Genomic DNA, 17029 nt, shown 5'->3' with positions numbered 1-17029 from the left:
AGTTTCTCCGTGCTTGTCAGGTTTTAAATAAAGTCTTAAAGTGTCCTCAAGTTCATTGTTTCTGTTTCTATCTTTGGTTATCTACATTCTACATTTGAGCTCATTTGGTGAGATTTAAATTTTGTTTACTTAAGAATCACACACACACACACACACACGCGCGCGCGTGTGTGTGTGTGTGTGTGATTTCCAATTTGTTATTTTTTAGAACTTATTTTTCTTGGTTTTCTGTTTTTTCATTTCTTACAGGGGAATTTGTAAATGATTGTTGAAGCAATTTTATGGTGTCTCTTTTAAAACTTGTGTCAGATAGTTCCAAAGATCTGATTCATCCCAGTATCACGTCAGTTGGGTTTTTTTTTTTTTTTTTTTTCTCATCTACGATGTGGTTCTCTCTATTTCTTGGTATAAAAGATTTATTATCTCCTGGACACTTTGAAAAAACAGATGGTTCCCAAATTATAATAGCTAAATTTGGGATTTTTTTAACTTTACAATAGTGCAAAAATTATACACATTCAGTAGAAATCATATTTTGAATTTTGGATTTTGATCTTTTCCCAGGCTAGCAATATATAGTATGATTTTTTTTTATGCTAGGCAGCAGCAGCAAGCTGCACTTCCCAGTCAGCCACAATCACAAGGGAAAACAACCAGTACTCTCTAGTGTACTGTGTTACTAAGCTGTGGTGTTTTGGGGGACAGAGTGTTTAGATGTATTAAATGCATTTTCAACTGATATTTTCAAATTAAAATGGGTTTATCAGGATGTAACCACATTATAAATCAAGGAGCATTTGAATCATGTTAGGATACTCTTGACTCTATTTATATCTTCTATTTTAGCACGTTTTAGGTGTGTTGTATCAGTCCTGGCCTACTTTTATGGGCTATAATTCCAATAATAATTTAGTTTTCTGAGTCCCTGCAATGCTGCTATCCTGGTCTGCTTCATGCTCTGTTTCTACTTCAGATCCTGCTTGACCCTTACCCATGCTTCCTTTGGGGACAGAAGGTATTTCCATGAGTCACCCAGCGTCATTAGTTAGAAGGTCAGGAATGCCACACCTGCGAGGCAAAGAGCATGTTCCTTTGACTGTTCTCCAAGCCACGAGGAGATGATGAGCATTGCACTCCATCTCTGTGCTACCTACAGAGGAAGACATTACCTAATTGGGCTGCCTTCTGCCATGAGGTAGAGGTCCAACTGCCACAGATTCTGCATGAGAATTTGCCACTAAGTGGAGGTTCGGGAGTCATTGAACTTGGTTCACCTTCTTCACTCAGGAGTTAACCAGGCCTAGGTTGCCTTCCGCCATGTAGCAGAAGTGCAGCCTAGATTATCCTCTACTGCTGGATGGAGAGTCAAAGGTCATGGGTCTGGGTGGAGGTTTGGGAGGCACATGTCCAGGTGACACTGTTGTTACAAGAAAAGAAGGCTGCCTTCTACCCTCTGACATGGAGCAAGGAATGGGTTGACATGGCCAGATTCCACTGTTGGCAGTTACTTTGAAATGAATGGATGCCCTCTGCCACTGAGTAAGGGTTTCCCTGCTATGACCCCTTTGGGCTCCCCGTTTCCTGATCCTTTGGCCAGAGCCAGACAGCAATTTTTTTTCTCTTTTTGTCTGTGTTTGCTGGTAATTCCACATTTGCAGGCCTCTTTGGCACCCAGACTGGGACATACAAAAGAAAGAACACCCACAGAACTCACTCTCATGTAGTCTCTCAAGTCATGATGTTCTAGCTAGTCCCTGTTATTCTTTCTACTTTTCAAAGTCCCTTTATGACTGTTGAATTGTTTTTAGGGTGTTTCATTGTAGTTACAGGGGAGAAACCATCTTGTCCCAGAACCAAAGCCTGAGATAGATATATATAGATAGATAGATAGATATAGATAGATAGATAAAATTTTAAAAATTATAATAAATGTTATCTTTATGTTTCTTCAATTTGCTTTTCTCACACATCACATTTTGGAGATCCATTCACATTGGTAAACATATAGTTCATTTATTTTAAATACTGCAGAGTTTGCTATTGTATGAATTTCACACAAATGTTTATTCTCATTCTCCTGTTAGTGTTGGTGGACAATAAGTTTTCCATTCCTCTGTGATATAATCAGTGCCACAGTAAATATTCTCATGTATGCCTCTTTATGTACTTGTGAAACAGTTTATCTGAGCCTATATCCAGTGTTCACTTTCTACTTACTCAACTGTTACTAGGTCACAGGATACAGAGAGCATCAACTTTATCAGATATTGCCAAACTGTTCTTCAGAATTGTACCAGTTTATACTCGCATCAACAGTGCATGAGATGTTTCATTTGGCCATATATTTGCCAAAACTTGTTTTAAAGTAGTCAACTTTATTAAGCCTTTCCCTTATGGGTTTTCTTTTATATCTTGTTTAAGAAATGTATCCTACACTACGATCATAATATTCTTCAATATCTGCTTCTAGAGTATAAAACTTTTTTCTCCAATGTAGGTCTTTAGTCTGTATTAGTAATTCATTTTTGTATATGGTCTGATAAAGAAATGCTATTCTACTTTTTCCAAAATTGATAGCCATTTGGCCCAACACCATTCATTGAGGAGTCCTTTCATTCCCCCCATTTATTTATAATCCCACTTCAAGCATATTTCACATTCCCATATATGTCCAGGTTGATTCTGAAGTTTAAATATAACCCCCTAACATGAGGTTAACTAAAATATTGAATTTAAAGTGAGAAACTTCTTATTAATGGTTCTCCAAATAAACCCTTAACCTTAAACAAACTCTATTTTAATACTACTATTAAAGGAACTTCAAGGGCCAGAAGTAGAGATTGACACTGATTAGGTACCTAGTAACATTGATTAAGTTCCTATAGTATGTAAGATAATTCCAGGCAATTTACTGCTAGGGTCATTTTGTTTTTTTCCTTACAACAACTTCAAAAAAGGATGGTATTATTCTCATGTTACAGATAAGAAAACCAAAGCTTTGAAAGGTTACATTGCCTAGGGCCACACAGTAGGATTGACAGCTCAAATCCAGGTCTATCTGATTCTAAAGAGCTTATTTTTCTAAGGAAAGTCAACATCCCTGAACTGAGGAAGACATGACTTGCCCATTAGGAGTAGAGTGTGTGCAGCAAGCAGTACAGTGCCTTGAATGACCAAGTTCATAGAATGACTGCTTTGCATGTTTGCACCCATGATTGGTGCAAAACATCAGTCTAAGATGAGCTTCTGATTCCTCTTACCCTCTTCCAATTTATTTATATCTCTATCTCTTACTTGCCAAACTTGGGGTATGTAATTTACTTGTTGGAGAGCCTCATACCAAGCTGTAGGTGGTATGAGGGAGAAAAAATAAACAAGGAGTGGTTGAGGGAGAACTAGATCAATTATTTTTGTTTGCATTTGTTTGCAGGTATGGATTTTATATATTAAAGGTATTAAATGTAATGCTGATGTAATATTAGCCCCTACATGAGTTTATCATATTGCCTCAATTGGATATTGATTTCTTATTGAACTCTCATTTGTCTCTCTTTAGAACTCAGTGCCCATGGATCACTGTGACTGTTATGAGGTGTAATAAGTAGCAAAAAATGAGAGGTTAGGCATCCACTAATCTAAGTTTGAGTCTTAACCCTGACTTTGGCTGGCAGATCCTAGAAGACTGATCTTCTTTTCCTTTGCTTCAGGGGGTTTTTCTCTGTAAAATGGACATTAACACAGAGTTCATGTGAGAATTAAAACTATCATAATTGCATATTCACTTTGTAAAATGCTGTGCACAGAGATATGGCACTATTCTTCCTCATCTGCTATTCTCCATAATTATTTATGTTCTCATCTTATCTCTGGCACCTGACCCTGCCAGATTACCCTAGTGCAGCGACCTTAATGCCATCAGTTTCAAATCATAAGCATCACCAAGATCTTGCTTTGTAATTATAGATTTCCTGACTCTACTCTAAAATTTTATTTTGTAGTTCTGAAATGAGGTCCATAAATAAATAAATAAATAAGATTTATTTATTTATTTTTTAGTTGTAGTTGGACACAATACCTTTATTTATTTATTTATTTTATGTGATGCTAAGGATCGAACCCAGGGCCTCGCACATGCTAGGCAAGTGCTCTATCACTGAGCCACAACCTCCGCCCCAGAAATGTATATTTTTAAAATTCTTTCCAGGGAATCCTTTTTTTTTTTTAAAGATAGAGTGAGGGAGAGAGAGAGAGAGAGAGAATTTTTTAATATTTTATTTTTTGGCGGACACAACATCTTTGTTTGTATGTGGTGCTGAGGATCGAACCCGGGCCGCACGCATGCCAGGCGAGCGCGCTACCGCTTGAGCCACATCCCCAGCCCCTCCAGGGAATCCTTTAAAAACAGCAAGGCACACTTTGCCTGAAACACATAGAACTATATATACGAGGAAGAATCTATAATAACCCTGAGTGGGATTCAGGATTAAAGCACATTACAGTAAGAAGTTGCTAACCAGCCTTCCCTAATGTTCCAAATGCCTACACTTCCCAAGGTCTACAGGGACCTAGCCACATGATCTCTTAACATTCCCTTCCATTTCTGTGATTACAGCTGCATCTTGAGGCCTTAGAAGCAAAGCCTGGTAAATTAAACCAGCTATTATTGCCTTTTAAATGCTAGTGATTTTAAGGATTTTCTTTGAAAAGTCTTAGTCAATAGGAGCAGAAGACTATGAATAACACCAAAATATTTAGCTGTCTATTGATACTTCTTTACAATATCAAATAAAATGGGAACAGATGCAACTAGACTAGAGCTTGGTTAGTAGGTAACAGATTTATGGACTTGCTCATTTTAAAAAATAAGGTTATAAACAACATATGTCAAAAATCCTATAAAACTGCTCTGGAAACCATCTTCCTGGAAAGCCAAAATCCCTACTAATGTTCTGAATCTGCTTTTCAGAACTGAAAGATGACATTGTATACATCTGCAGCACTGCTTGAAACAATGCTTCCTTAAAACAGAGCTTACTCTGTGTGGGTGTGCATTCAGTAGCTATCCCAAAGTTTCAAACACCTGGCCTTTTCTAAAATGTAATCCATCCAACCCCTTGAGAGAAGACAGCTTCTCTATTTACAAATACAGGTGGTGTTGCTATGAGTTACAGTTTTCTGGAAGTTTTTGTACATAGCTCATGGTTTTAAGGCAAAAGGAAGTCATATGAGAATGAAATCACCAAGCCTTTGGTCTATCCTGAAGGCTACAGACTTGAGGAGACTCTCAATTGGCTCTTTTTCTTTTTTACTGTCACATATGCAAGTCTCCTGTTGAATCTCTCTGGTCCACTGTTCCCTCTAATGAAGTCATGTTCTGTGCTCAGGGCAGTAATATCCTCAGAAGCAGATGTCTCCCATAAAGCATGACCTCATTCCTTGGAATGGGAAGAGCTCGCAGTAGACAGTTGGGGTAATATGGGGGGATGGGCTTTGTTTAAAAATAGTTTTCTTAAATAATGTGTTCAACTTTTTTATACATTTCTATAAAAAGGCAAATCTAGTTTGTTGCTGTTTTTTGTTAACCTCACTCCTCGCTTCCAGAAGGGGCAATCACTGAGCCAGAAGGAACAGAATCCTCATAGAGCACAGACACTTCCATCCAGTTGTTTGTATAGATGAGTGAAACTTGGGATTTTCCAGATGCTAAATCTAGGCTTTGTATCAGATCCCACTGAATCACAGCCTAGATTTCAACAAACCTTTTTATAACAGTCCTGGAGCTTAGAGGAAATAAACTGAAGTGCCCAAGGAAAGTTACTGACCCAAATGCTCCCAGCAAATTAGACATGTGGGAACATTGATAGAGAAGGAAAGGGTAGAGCAAAAGAGTGGACCAATTAGAAGGATGTAGTTTGAAGCCAATCCAAACTTGCTCAGAAGGATGAGCTTTCCAGACTGTTGTTTTCCCTTAGAAAATTAGATGTAGGGCAGTTCTTGAACACTGACTTCTCAAATTATTGGGAATAACCAAAATGCATGACATCCAGTACTTCCTGGCACCTATAACGAGGCCTTGCAGTCACAGCCCATGGGTTTTAATATGCTCCTCACTTCTGTTTGTATCTATGCAGAAAGTGAATATGGTAAGAAAAAAAAAAAAAGACCCAAAGAGCTAATTTTCTAAACATGGAAGGTAAAGACCTTCCCACAGTCAAGAACGTAAGGAAATTAGGTACTCACCATCTGAGTTGAGTACCTGCAATTTGTATATTTAATCATTACATTCCCTCCAACCAGACTCCCTCCAAAGAGCTCTTTAAGCTTCATCCTCACCATAAAGCTTTTATAGGAACAAACCTCCCAGACTTTGTTTCTCATCTTTTTGAGTCTATCCATTCTCTTCCCTCAGTCTACACCTTTATCTTATATCCATGCCCCTTCTGATGGCTCTGGAAGTGTTGAAATTGGTGCCTGAAATGAAAGTACATGAAAAACAGATGAGAAGTGATCACAAGGTTTTTTAAAATACTAGCATGGTTTATTGTTACTTGTATACTTGATAATTGCTATTTTGACTGGAATGAGATGAAATCACAATTTAGTTTTAATTTTCATCTCTCCAAATGTTGGTGAGGATATGGAGAAAAGGTACACTCATACATTGTTGGTGGGACTGCAAATTAGTGCAACTACTCTGAAAAGCAGTATGAAGACTCCTCAAAAAACTTAGCAATGATACCACCATATGACCCAGATATTCCACTCCTTGGTATTTACAAAAGAACTAAAATTTTCATACCCTAGAACTAAAGCTGCTTCAATGTTTATAGCAGCAGAACTCACAATTTTCAAATTATAGAATCAGCCTAGATGTCTGTCAATAGATGAATGGATCAAGAAAATGTATATATAATTAATGGAGTATTACTCAGCCATTAAGAGCAATTACTTTATGACATTTGCCTGTAAAGGGTTGGATCTGGAGTCTATCATGCTAAGTGAAATAAATCAATCCCCAAAAAAACAAAGATCAAATGTTTTCTCTGATATGTGGAGGCTAACATACAATAAGGGAAGGGGGATAATAGAAGTTCGGTGCAGTAGAGAAAAGTGGAATGAAAGGTTGGGAGGGAGGATAGGAAAAGTAAAGACAGTGAAATGAACCTGACATAACTTTCCTATGTACATATATGAATGTACCACAGTGAATCTCAATATCGTGTACATACACAAGAAATTAATCTAAAAAAAACTATGGGTAAATGGCAGAAAGATCAATAGAGGGAAGGGAGCAGTAGGTGGAGGGAAGAAAGGAGAAGGAGAGGTACTAGAGACTGAATTAGAACAAGATATATTCAATACCTTTATAATTATGTTAAAATGGATTCTACTGTCATATTATAACTAAAAAGAACCAATCAAAAAACAAGTGAAAAAAAAAGAACTGCTAATGTTCAATGTGGTTCTTGAAGTTATTGCCAATACAATAAGGCAAAGAACTTAAGAGATGTAGCTATGGGGGAATTATATAACTATAATCACAGATATGAGTATATGGCTAGAAAACCCAAGAGAACTAATAAAAAAAACTATCATAAATAGAGATCACCAAGGCGACCAGGTCTTATATTGTACATTTTTGTACTATAAGCATGGAACTAGTAAATTTTCAATGCAAACATTTATGAGTTGAATATAATTGACAAAATTAACTGGAAAAAACTTTCTATATTCTTTTTATTATTTCTATTAGTGTATTGTAGTTATACATAATAGTAAGATTCATTTTGACAATCTATGCATGGAATATAATTTTCTCCATTTCAGTCCCTAGTACTTCCCTTTTCTCTACTGGTCTTCTATTTACTTATTGCTTTAAAAAAATTGTAGTTATAGATGGACAGCATGCCTTTATTTTGTATATTTTTATGCAGTGCTAAGGATCAAACCCAGTGACTCACAAGTGCTAGGAAGCCCTCCACCACAGAATTGTAGCCCCAGCCCCTATAATGCTTTTAATAGGTGCTTTACAGATATGCATAAAGGTGAAATTCACAGTGGTATATTGATAATATGTGCATAGCACAATTTAATCCATTTCATTCCCAAATTCTTCAAGGCCATATCCAAATTTTGCTGTGCCTTGGGATCATCATTTCTGGGTTTTTTGTTTGTTTTGCATCACTGAGGGTTGAACCTAGTACCTGGCACATGATAGACAATTGCTCTTCCCAGTGAACTACACCCCTGTTCTGGCATCAACATTCTGAATAGCAATTCATATTAGATTAAAAAAGTGTTGATGATTGGAGCTTTCTTTTTGCTTGAGTTTTGAATGAATGAAATTTATATGGTTGTGGAATTTTTCAGAGAAGAATATGTATTTATTTAGCACCTAGAGAATATCTTGTACATACTTTTATGTTATCCTGTGTAATACTTTAACTTTGTAAGGTAAGTAATAGTATTCCTATTTTACAAATGAGGAGGCACTGAGATGAAGCTATTTGTTCAATGTCGTACAGCACTTAGCGAGTGGTGGATTTAGTACTTGAATGCAATTCTGTAACTTTGAAGACCAAGCCTTTTCCACTAGCGGCTTCCAATTAATGTGTTCAATCTCCCTGCAAGGGAAAAGGTATTTCCTGGAACAAAGTTCTGCTGAGTACAATCTGTAGAGAATGACCAACTCGCAGCTACCGCAGAGATACTGCATGGAGAATGGGGGTGGCAATGCTGAAAATTGAAAAGGCAAGATAAACATTTACTGTGTTGAAGGATAACCTCATATGAAACCAGGTAGGTATAACCTTCTTGGGGAAAAAAATGGATTGGTTTTCTTTTTTCCTTTTTTTTTTTTTTTTTAGTTTAGTTGGGTTTTTTTCCCCCACAACTGGGAATTGAACCCAGGGGCATGCTATCAGTTAGCTATCCCCAGCCGTATTTATCTGTTTACTTACTTACTTAAGACAGAGTCTCACTAAGTTGCTGACACTGACCTCCAATTTGTCATCCTCCCTCTCAAGTAGCTGGGATTCTAGGCATGTGCCACTGTATTCAGCTTTGGTTGGCTATATTGAGCAGCACCTGTACTCTAGTGCAGCCACTAATGTAAATGATTAGAGTACACACAGACTGAACATCAGAACTCCCCAGTTTGTCCCATTATAAGAATCAGAATGACTCAGGATGAGCTCCTTCTTTGGACAAAGAGATACAACATGCACAGCAGCACAACAGCTAGCCATCTTGAATTGTTCCATGTCCCAATCTAGAACCATGTTGCATACAAATGTTCTCAGTTTAACCACTGTTTGTGGCCAGCTGTCATGGCTACACTCCTTCTCAGGGAAAGGGAGACAGAGGGCCATCCATTGACCCTTAGCAAGGCTGACAGAATTACTTATGGAAACAGCACATGACGCCAGCCATCTGGGTTCTTCAGCCCATTGTTGGCGTTAACCTGTCCACAGTAACATAGGGTAGCTCTTACTAAAAAGAAGAAATAAAAATAATAAAAATAAAAACACAGGGTAGCTCTGATGACTCATGTCAGGTTCCATCAGTAGGTTCTCTCTCTTATGCTCTGCTGGGCAAGAAATTTAGTATGTTAAATTACCATTATAACCTTTAACATGTTTAATGACAACACATCTCAACTACTAAGGCAGTCCACTTAATTCATGTGCATACAGCATAAAATAATTCCTTGCATTTGCTTAGCACTTCACACTTTCCAAAACTGTTTTTGTTTCTATTATCTCAGTGATCCCCAGAACTGGAAGTCTGAATATCCAAGGTATTCAAAACCATGCTACCATTAACAGAAATTAAGAAATTGGCATTTAGGGCTTGACCTAGAGCAGTGATTCTCAAACTTGCTCATATATACAATTATCTGGGGAGCAGTTAAAAATTCTTCATGCCCACGTTCAACCCTGACCAATTGCATCAGAATCCATAGAGGTGGGGTCCAGGCAGTCAGAGTTTTTGAAGCTCCCCAAGTGATTCCAATAGGTAGCCAGCTTTGAAAAACCATTAACAAGGTGAGTTCCATCTGAATTCCAGGTGACAGGAAGAATACATTCAAATGGCAACTGTCACAGTTGTAGTTGGAGACATGGGCTATGATTTAGGGAGTATGATTCTCTATAAGGGTTGAAGTCCTGGAACAAAATGTACTCATGAGAGAGTGTGTAGAGAAAAGAAAAACAGGGACCTGAAGACTAACCTTTGAAATTCATAATGCTTAAGATTTCTATCTCTGTTAACCTAGTTTTTTAAAAAGGCCACATGGTTTCATAATGAGAAAAACATACATGACTAATCAGAGGCCTTTGTGGAAGGAATTGTGCATGTATCTAAAGGGATAAATGGGTGTAATTTATGTAGACTTTCAGAAAGCCTCTAACTGAAGTTCTGCAGCAAGGGTTATTATGCTTTAAGTTGTGTCTTCAGGCAGCATGGAATTAGAGGGACCAGCCTATGAAGAGGGCTTGAAGGCATGAATAAAGGGTGGCAATAAATTCACATCTTGTTAGGTTGGGACACACAAACAGTAGAGTTTCTGTAATCTGTTTCTTTAATTTGATACTTTTATATATGGTCTGGGTGAGTTTGCAGTGAAATCTCTTAACTGTGCAGATGATGAATTGTTCAGAGCAAACACCCATTCAAAGCTCCACCACTTACTAGCTATGTGACCCCTGACAAGTTACTTAACCCCTCTTGTCCTGTTTCCTCAACTGTAAAATAATGGAATTGGACTTTTGTCTCAACTAGAAATTCTATAGATTAGCTTAGCTCAGCTCCCTTTTCTGTCTACGATGAAAACAACACATAATCAAGTTCTTTAGTTGATTTGAGCAGTGTTGGAGAGTGCCGATTATGGGGTCAAGGACCAGAGAAAGCAATTGTTATACAGAATTATTCACTCTACAGAATTCATTGTAACCAGATTGGCAAAGCACTGTTTCTGCCAGCCATCTGCTGGAACATAAAAATAGCTTTGTTATACAGGACGGTCGTCCTTTATAATTGGATTTAACCTGTACCACACATTTCTTCAACTGTAAATTTATAAATCTCTTATATAGCATTTTAGAGTTGAAGTTCATAAAATTTTAGAGGAAGAGGTCCCCTAGTCCTTACCTGTATTTGGTAGGAGAGAGAAATGTAGACAGGTAAAGTGATTCACCCAAGGTCAGATGGCAAGTAAGTTATAGAGCTATAGTTCTGGACAACGAGTTCAGTTCTCTTCCCCCTACATTCACTTCCAAAGCAATTAGTATTGTGGCATTTGAGTCCTCACACCAGGGCCATTTTGAAGTTGTTTTGGCAGCCCTATCAGCTGGATATATAGTTTGATAATGATGGTGATGACAAATGAATGTAATGATTATAGCTGCCATTTATTGAGTACCTACGTGTGCTGGCCATTATGTGCTGTGTATAATCTCAACTAATTTTCCTAGTAACCCTTTTGATGTAGATACCATTATCCCACTTTTCATAAACAAAGAAACTTGTTTGAGAGAGGGAAAGTAACTTTTCCAAGATCACACAGCCATTGAACGTCAGAAGTAGAATTCAAACTCAGTTCTGCAAGGACAACAAAGTTCATGCTCTTTCCACAACCCCGGTATTTTCCAAACAATATAATCCAGAACGTTAATTTAACAAGAGGTATTTCATGAAAAAGGTTCCAGAAGCAAATAAGTTTAGGAAATGCTGCATTTTATATCCCCTTTTTGGAGAGTCACATTTCCCATGTGTATTCGAAGATCTGAGAACCCTATATTTCTTATTTTTTTATTTTTACTAAGGAACACTTTTTCCAAGAACATGTATTACTATCACCCAGGACCCTGGTGCTTCCTCGAATATAGTGTAAAGAAAAACTGCATTAGACTACACAACCTCACATTCATAATTCTGATCCTCTTCAGAGATTATTGCTTTTAGTCCTGGCTTTCTTTATCTTAGCCACTAAAGTGACCAAAGACTCAGTGTTGCAAAATACTTCCCTGGCAAGAACACATCCTTGACATTTTGGCAACATGAAGAAACCTATACCTCATGGAACTTTGAGGGACCATTAAGCTTCTGAGTTGTCAGCAGTTGTTGGGACTGTTTTAGTATTGCCTTAACCACAGTAGTATTTTTGAGTCTTTCCCAAACCAAGCAAAACTGAGCCAGAAAAGTATCATAGCGGATCATAACTTAAGTCATGTTTGTGAAGCCTGAAGCCCCAGGCATGGGCCCCTACTGCAAAGGCTAGAAAGGAAATTCTTTAGATGAAGAATGCAAGCTTTTCACACCAGAAATACTTGAGATTGGGATGGAATGGAGTAGGGTGGAATTCAACTTGCACAATCCTACCTTTTCTGGACTTTTTGTCATACTTAGAGCAGATGTTGGAACTGTAATCTTGGTTCTGAACATGGGCATTCCATGTGGTTCTCATTCAAAATTCTCACTCTTCTTTGAAGCTAATGGCTTCCATCTTCTTCAAATGTATCGGGCTTACCACACGTATTTGTGCAGTCTCTCTGTTTACAATTCTGATGGTATGAGATAGAATATGAAATAAATTCCTTTTTTAGGGATAGTAGGAATTGAACCCAGGGGTGCATAACCACTGAGCCACATCCCCAGCCCTTTTTTCTATTTTATTTAGAAACAGGGCCTTGCTGAGTTGCTGAGGCTGGCTTTGAACTTGTGATCCTCCTGCCTCAGCTTCCCAAGCCGCTGGGATTACAGGCATGCACCACCATGCCTGGCCCTGAAATAACTATTAAGATGCCAAGATTTGAAGGAATAGACTTTCAAAGTGTAATTTTCTTCATAGATAGATAGATAGATAGATAGATATAGATAGATATAGATATGTAGATATAGATGGACACAATATCTTTGTTTATTAATTTTATTTTTATGTGGTGCTGAGGATCAAACCCAGTGTCTCACACATGCAAAGCAAGCACTCTACCACTGAGCTACATACAGCCCCAGCCCTAATTTTCTTTTTTTTTTTTATAATAATCTGCAGTCCTGTATCTCCCCATCTGTCTGCCACTGTCTTTACTTTTCTTTTTATCCCTTTACTAACTGATACTGAAGTATTGTTAGCCATGTCCAATTTCCTTGTGTAGCTCTCAAATATTATGGATGTATCACAAAAGAAAAAATAAATTAACATTTATTGAGTTCCAACTACTCTCTGCATGCCACTTTCACTTAATTTAGTCCAAAACAACTATGATTTGAAAAAATTATGCCATTTTACTGATGGGCCATTTTCAGATGATTATGATTGATATTTTTAGCGTGACTGAGATTCAGAGGAAACTGCAGTAAACTTTAAGTCTGAAAATCTTGATTCACATGTCAAGTTTACCATATCCTTCAGTCATTCGTTTGTTCATTGAATAAGTATTTTATTGAGCACCTACTATAAAAGCAATGCTTTTGGAGCTGAAGATACAGAGAAGAATAATTCACAACCCTTGCCCCCAAGGAGTTAATAGTCTACTAAGTGGAACAATCACATAATAGAATATTACAATTTGATAAGTGCAGCAGTGTATTGTAGAACACATAGGAATCAATGGTTGAATCTAAGTCTGAAAGGATGAGTACGCATTGAGAGAGTAGGACTGGAGAACAGCACTGTATCCAGAGGAAATGAATAGCATGAAGAAAGGTACAGAAACAAGAGGTATGTTGAAGGGGGTGCCACAAATATAGAGCCAAGGCTTAGAACTGTTTGCATTGTGGCATTATTTAAACTAGTGGATGTTTGATACGTTTATTACATAGACATCTTAAAGGAGTTCTGATTCATGGAAAAATTAAGCAGAAACAGTGTTCCCGTATATTCTGTCTTCCCACCCTTGGCAACCACTGATCTTTTTACTATCTCTATAATTTTGCCTTTCCATGTGTCATATGGTTGGAATTACACAGTACAGTACATAGCCTTTTTAGACTGGCTTCTTTCACTTAGCAATATGCTTTTAAGATTCCTCTCTTTTTGTGGCTTGATAGCTCATTTCTTTTTATTGCTGAGTAATAAAAAAATCCATTATATGGATATATCACAGATTATCATTCACCTGTCAAATCATATCTTAGTTGCTTCCAATTTTTGCCAATTATGAGTGAAATCACTGTAGACATCTGTATGCAGGTTTGTGCAGTCATAAATTTTCACCTCCTTTGATCAAATATCTAGGAGCATGATTTACAGGTCATGTGGTAATACTATATTTAACTTTATAAGAAACTACCAAACTGTTTTTCAAAATCGCTATGAAACCTGGCACATTGGCATGCACCTGTAATTCCAGCTACTAGAGAGACATACAGGATGATTTCAAGTTTGAGGCCAGACTCAGAAGCTTAGCAAAATCCTCAGGAACTTAATGTGAACCTGTCTCAAAATTTAAGAATAAATAAACAAATAAAACAGACTGGGGATGTTGCTCAGTTGGTAGAGTGCCCCAGGTTCAAGCCCCAGAAAAAAATATTAAAAATCCCAACCAAAATGGCTACATTCCCACCATGTGTAAGTTGCAGTTCCCTCCAGACAAATGATGTTGAGCATCTTTTCAGATGCTTATATGCCATCTTCATATCTTCTTTGGTGAAATGTCTATTCAGATATTGGTCCCATTTCTTAATTTGATGTTTTTTTTTTCCTGATTGTTAAGTCTTCTTTTCAAACATTTGCCTGTTTCTTTATTAGGTTATCTGTTTTCTTTTTGTTGAGATTTAAGATTTTTAAATTATGTATAAAAGTCCTTTATCTGATATATGTTCTACAAATATTTTTCATTGTCTGTGGCTTTTTGTTGTTGTTGTTGTTGTTGTTGTCTACTTAGTAGTGCATTTCTCAGAAAAGTTTTCTTGGTTTGGGGCGGGGTTTGTTGTTGTTGTTGTTGTCCTTGTTGTTACCAGGGACCAAACTCAGGGGCACTCAGCTACTGAGCCACATCCTCAGCCCTATTTTGTATTTTATTTAGAGACAGGGCCTCACTGAGTTGCTTAGCCCCTTTGCTGAGGCTGGCTTTGAATTTGCCAGCCTCCTACCCCAGCCTCTCAGCCACTGGGATTAAAGACGTGTGCCACTGTGCCTGGCTTCAGACAAGTTTTTAATCTTAATGAAATCCACCTTAACAATTCCTTTCTTTCAGTTTGTATCTTTGGTGTTCTATCTAAAAACTCATTGCCAGGCCCTATGTTGCCTACATTTCTCCTTTATTGTGTCATAAGAATTTGATACTATTTTGTTTTACGTTTGGTTCTGTGGTCCATTTTGAATTAATTTTTGAAAGGTGTAATGTCTATATCTAGATTCATTTTGTTTGCTTGGTTTGGGGGTTTTGTTTTCATTCTTGTTGCTTTTGCATATGGATGTCCACTTGTTCCATCACCATTTATTGGAAAAAATCTATCCTTTTTTCCATTGGATTGCCTTAGCTTCTTTGTCAAAGGTGTATTGACTTTATTTCTTTAGGTATACTTTCGGGTGCTCTGTCCTGTTTCATTATTCTATTATTTCATCAATACCACCCTCTCTAGATTGCTGTAGCTTTATAGTTTAGTCTAGAATCAAATAATGTCAGTTCCCCTGCTTTGTTCTTATTCCTTGATATTGTGTTGGGTACTCTGAATCTTTTTCTCTCTAAACAAACATCAGCATCAGTTTTTGATACCTACAACATAACTTGATAGAATTTTGATTAGGATTTTATTGAATCTGTATTCCAAGTTGGGAAGAAGAAACATCTTAACAATATTTTCTTCTTTTCCTGAGCATGAAATATCTTTCTATTTACTTAGGCCTTTACTTTTTTTCATCTAACTTTTGTAGTTTTCCTCATATAGATACTCATATTTTGTTAAATTTATATCTTAATTATTTCTTCCTTTTTCTTTCTATTGGGAATTTTATTTGAAATTTCAATAGCTCATGTCGAACATATTGGAAATTATTTGACTTTTATGTATTATGCTTATACCATGCAACTTTAAAATTGCCACTGAGCCCTAGGAGCCTTTTTGTCTACTCTTTGGCATTTTGGTTTGTGTCGTTTTGAGTTACTGGGGATCAGACTTAGGGTGCTATAGTGCTGAACTACATCCCTAGCCATTTTTATTTAATTTTGAGAAACGGTCTTGCAAAGTTGCCCAGGTTGACCTTCAATTTGCTATCTTTCTGCCTCAGCCTCCCAACTAGCTGGGCTTATAGGCATGTATTACCACACCTGTCTCTGTGGGATTTTCTATGTAGACAATCATGTCATCTGTGAACAAAGACAATTTTATCTCTTCCTTCCCATTCTGGATACTTTTAATTCCTTTTGTTGTCTTATTGGATTACATAGGATTTCCAATATGATGTCAAGTAGGAATGGTGAGAGTACACACCCCTGATTTATTCCCAATCTTAGAAGAAAACATTTAGTTCCTCACCATTATGTATGATATTACCTGTAGGGTTGTTTTCATTTGTTTGTTTGGGATAGATGTCCTTTATCAAATTAGAGAAATACCCTTCAATTCCTAATTTGCTGATAGTTTCTCTCATGAAGGGATGTTGGATTTTGTTAAAGGTTTTTTGAATTTCTTCTTTTTAGGTGTTCATGACAATAGATTGTATTTTGACATATCATACATAAATAGAGTGTAACTTATTCTAATTAGAATACCATTCTTGTGGCTGTACATGATGTGGAATTTCACTGGTCGTGTATTCATATATGAACATAGGAAAGTTATGTCTGGTTCATTCCATTGTCTTTTCTAGTTTTAACCGCCCCCCCCCCCCCTTCCCTTCATTCCCCTTTGTCTAATCCAATGAACTTCTATTCTTCCCTCCACCCCCCTTATTATGTGTTTGTAACCACACATCCAAGAGAATATTCGGCCTTTGGTTTTGGGGGATTGGCTTATTTAACTTATCTCTTCATCTATTGAGAATGATTATGTGATTTTCTTCTTTATCCTGTTGATTTGTAGGTGT

The 17029-nt window shown here is 37.1% G+C and overlaps 1 protein-coding gene across 8 annotated transcripts in view; it reads left to right on the top strand.

The window, feature by feature from the left end:
• Positions 1-17029, top strand: part of Eda (ectodysplasin A) — a 332917-nt gene that overhangs the window by 291151 nt on the left and 24737 nt on the right. The gene's annotated exons all lie outside the window — the stretch shown is intronic.

The sequence above is a fragment of the Callospermophilus lateralis genome, chromosome X, assembly GCF_048772815.1.
Source record: "Callospermophilus lateralis isolate mCalLat2 chromosome X, mCalLat2.hap1, whole genome shotgun sequence".
Lineage (NCBI taxonomy): Eukaryota > Metazoa > Chordata > Mammalia > Rodentia > Sciuridae > Callospermophilus > Callospermophilus lateralis.
Note: the sequence above shows the minus strand (reverse complement) of the source record. Positions and strands in the feature narration are given on the sequence as shown.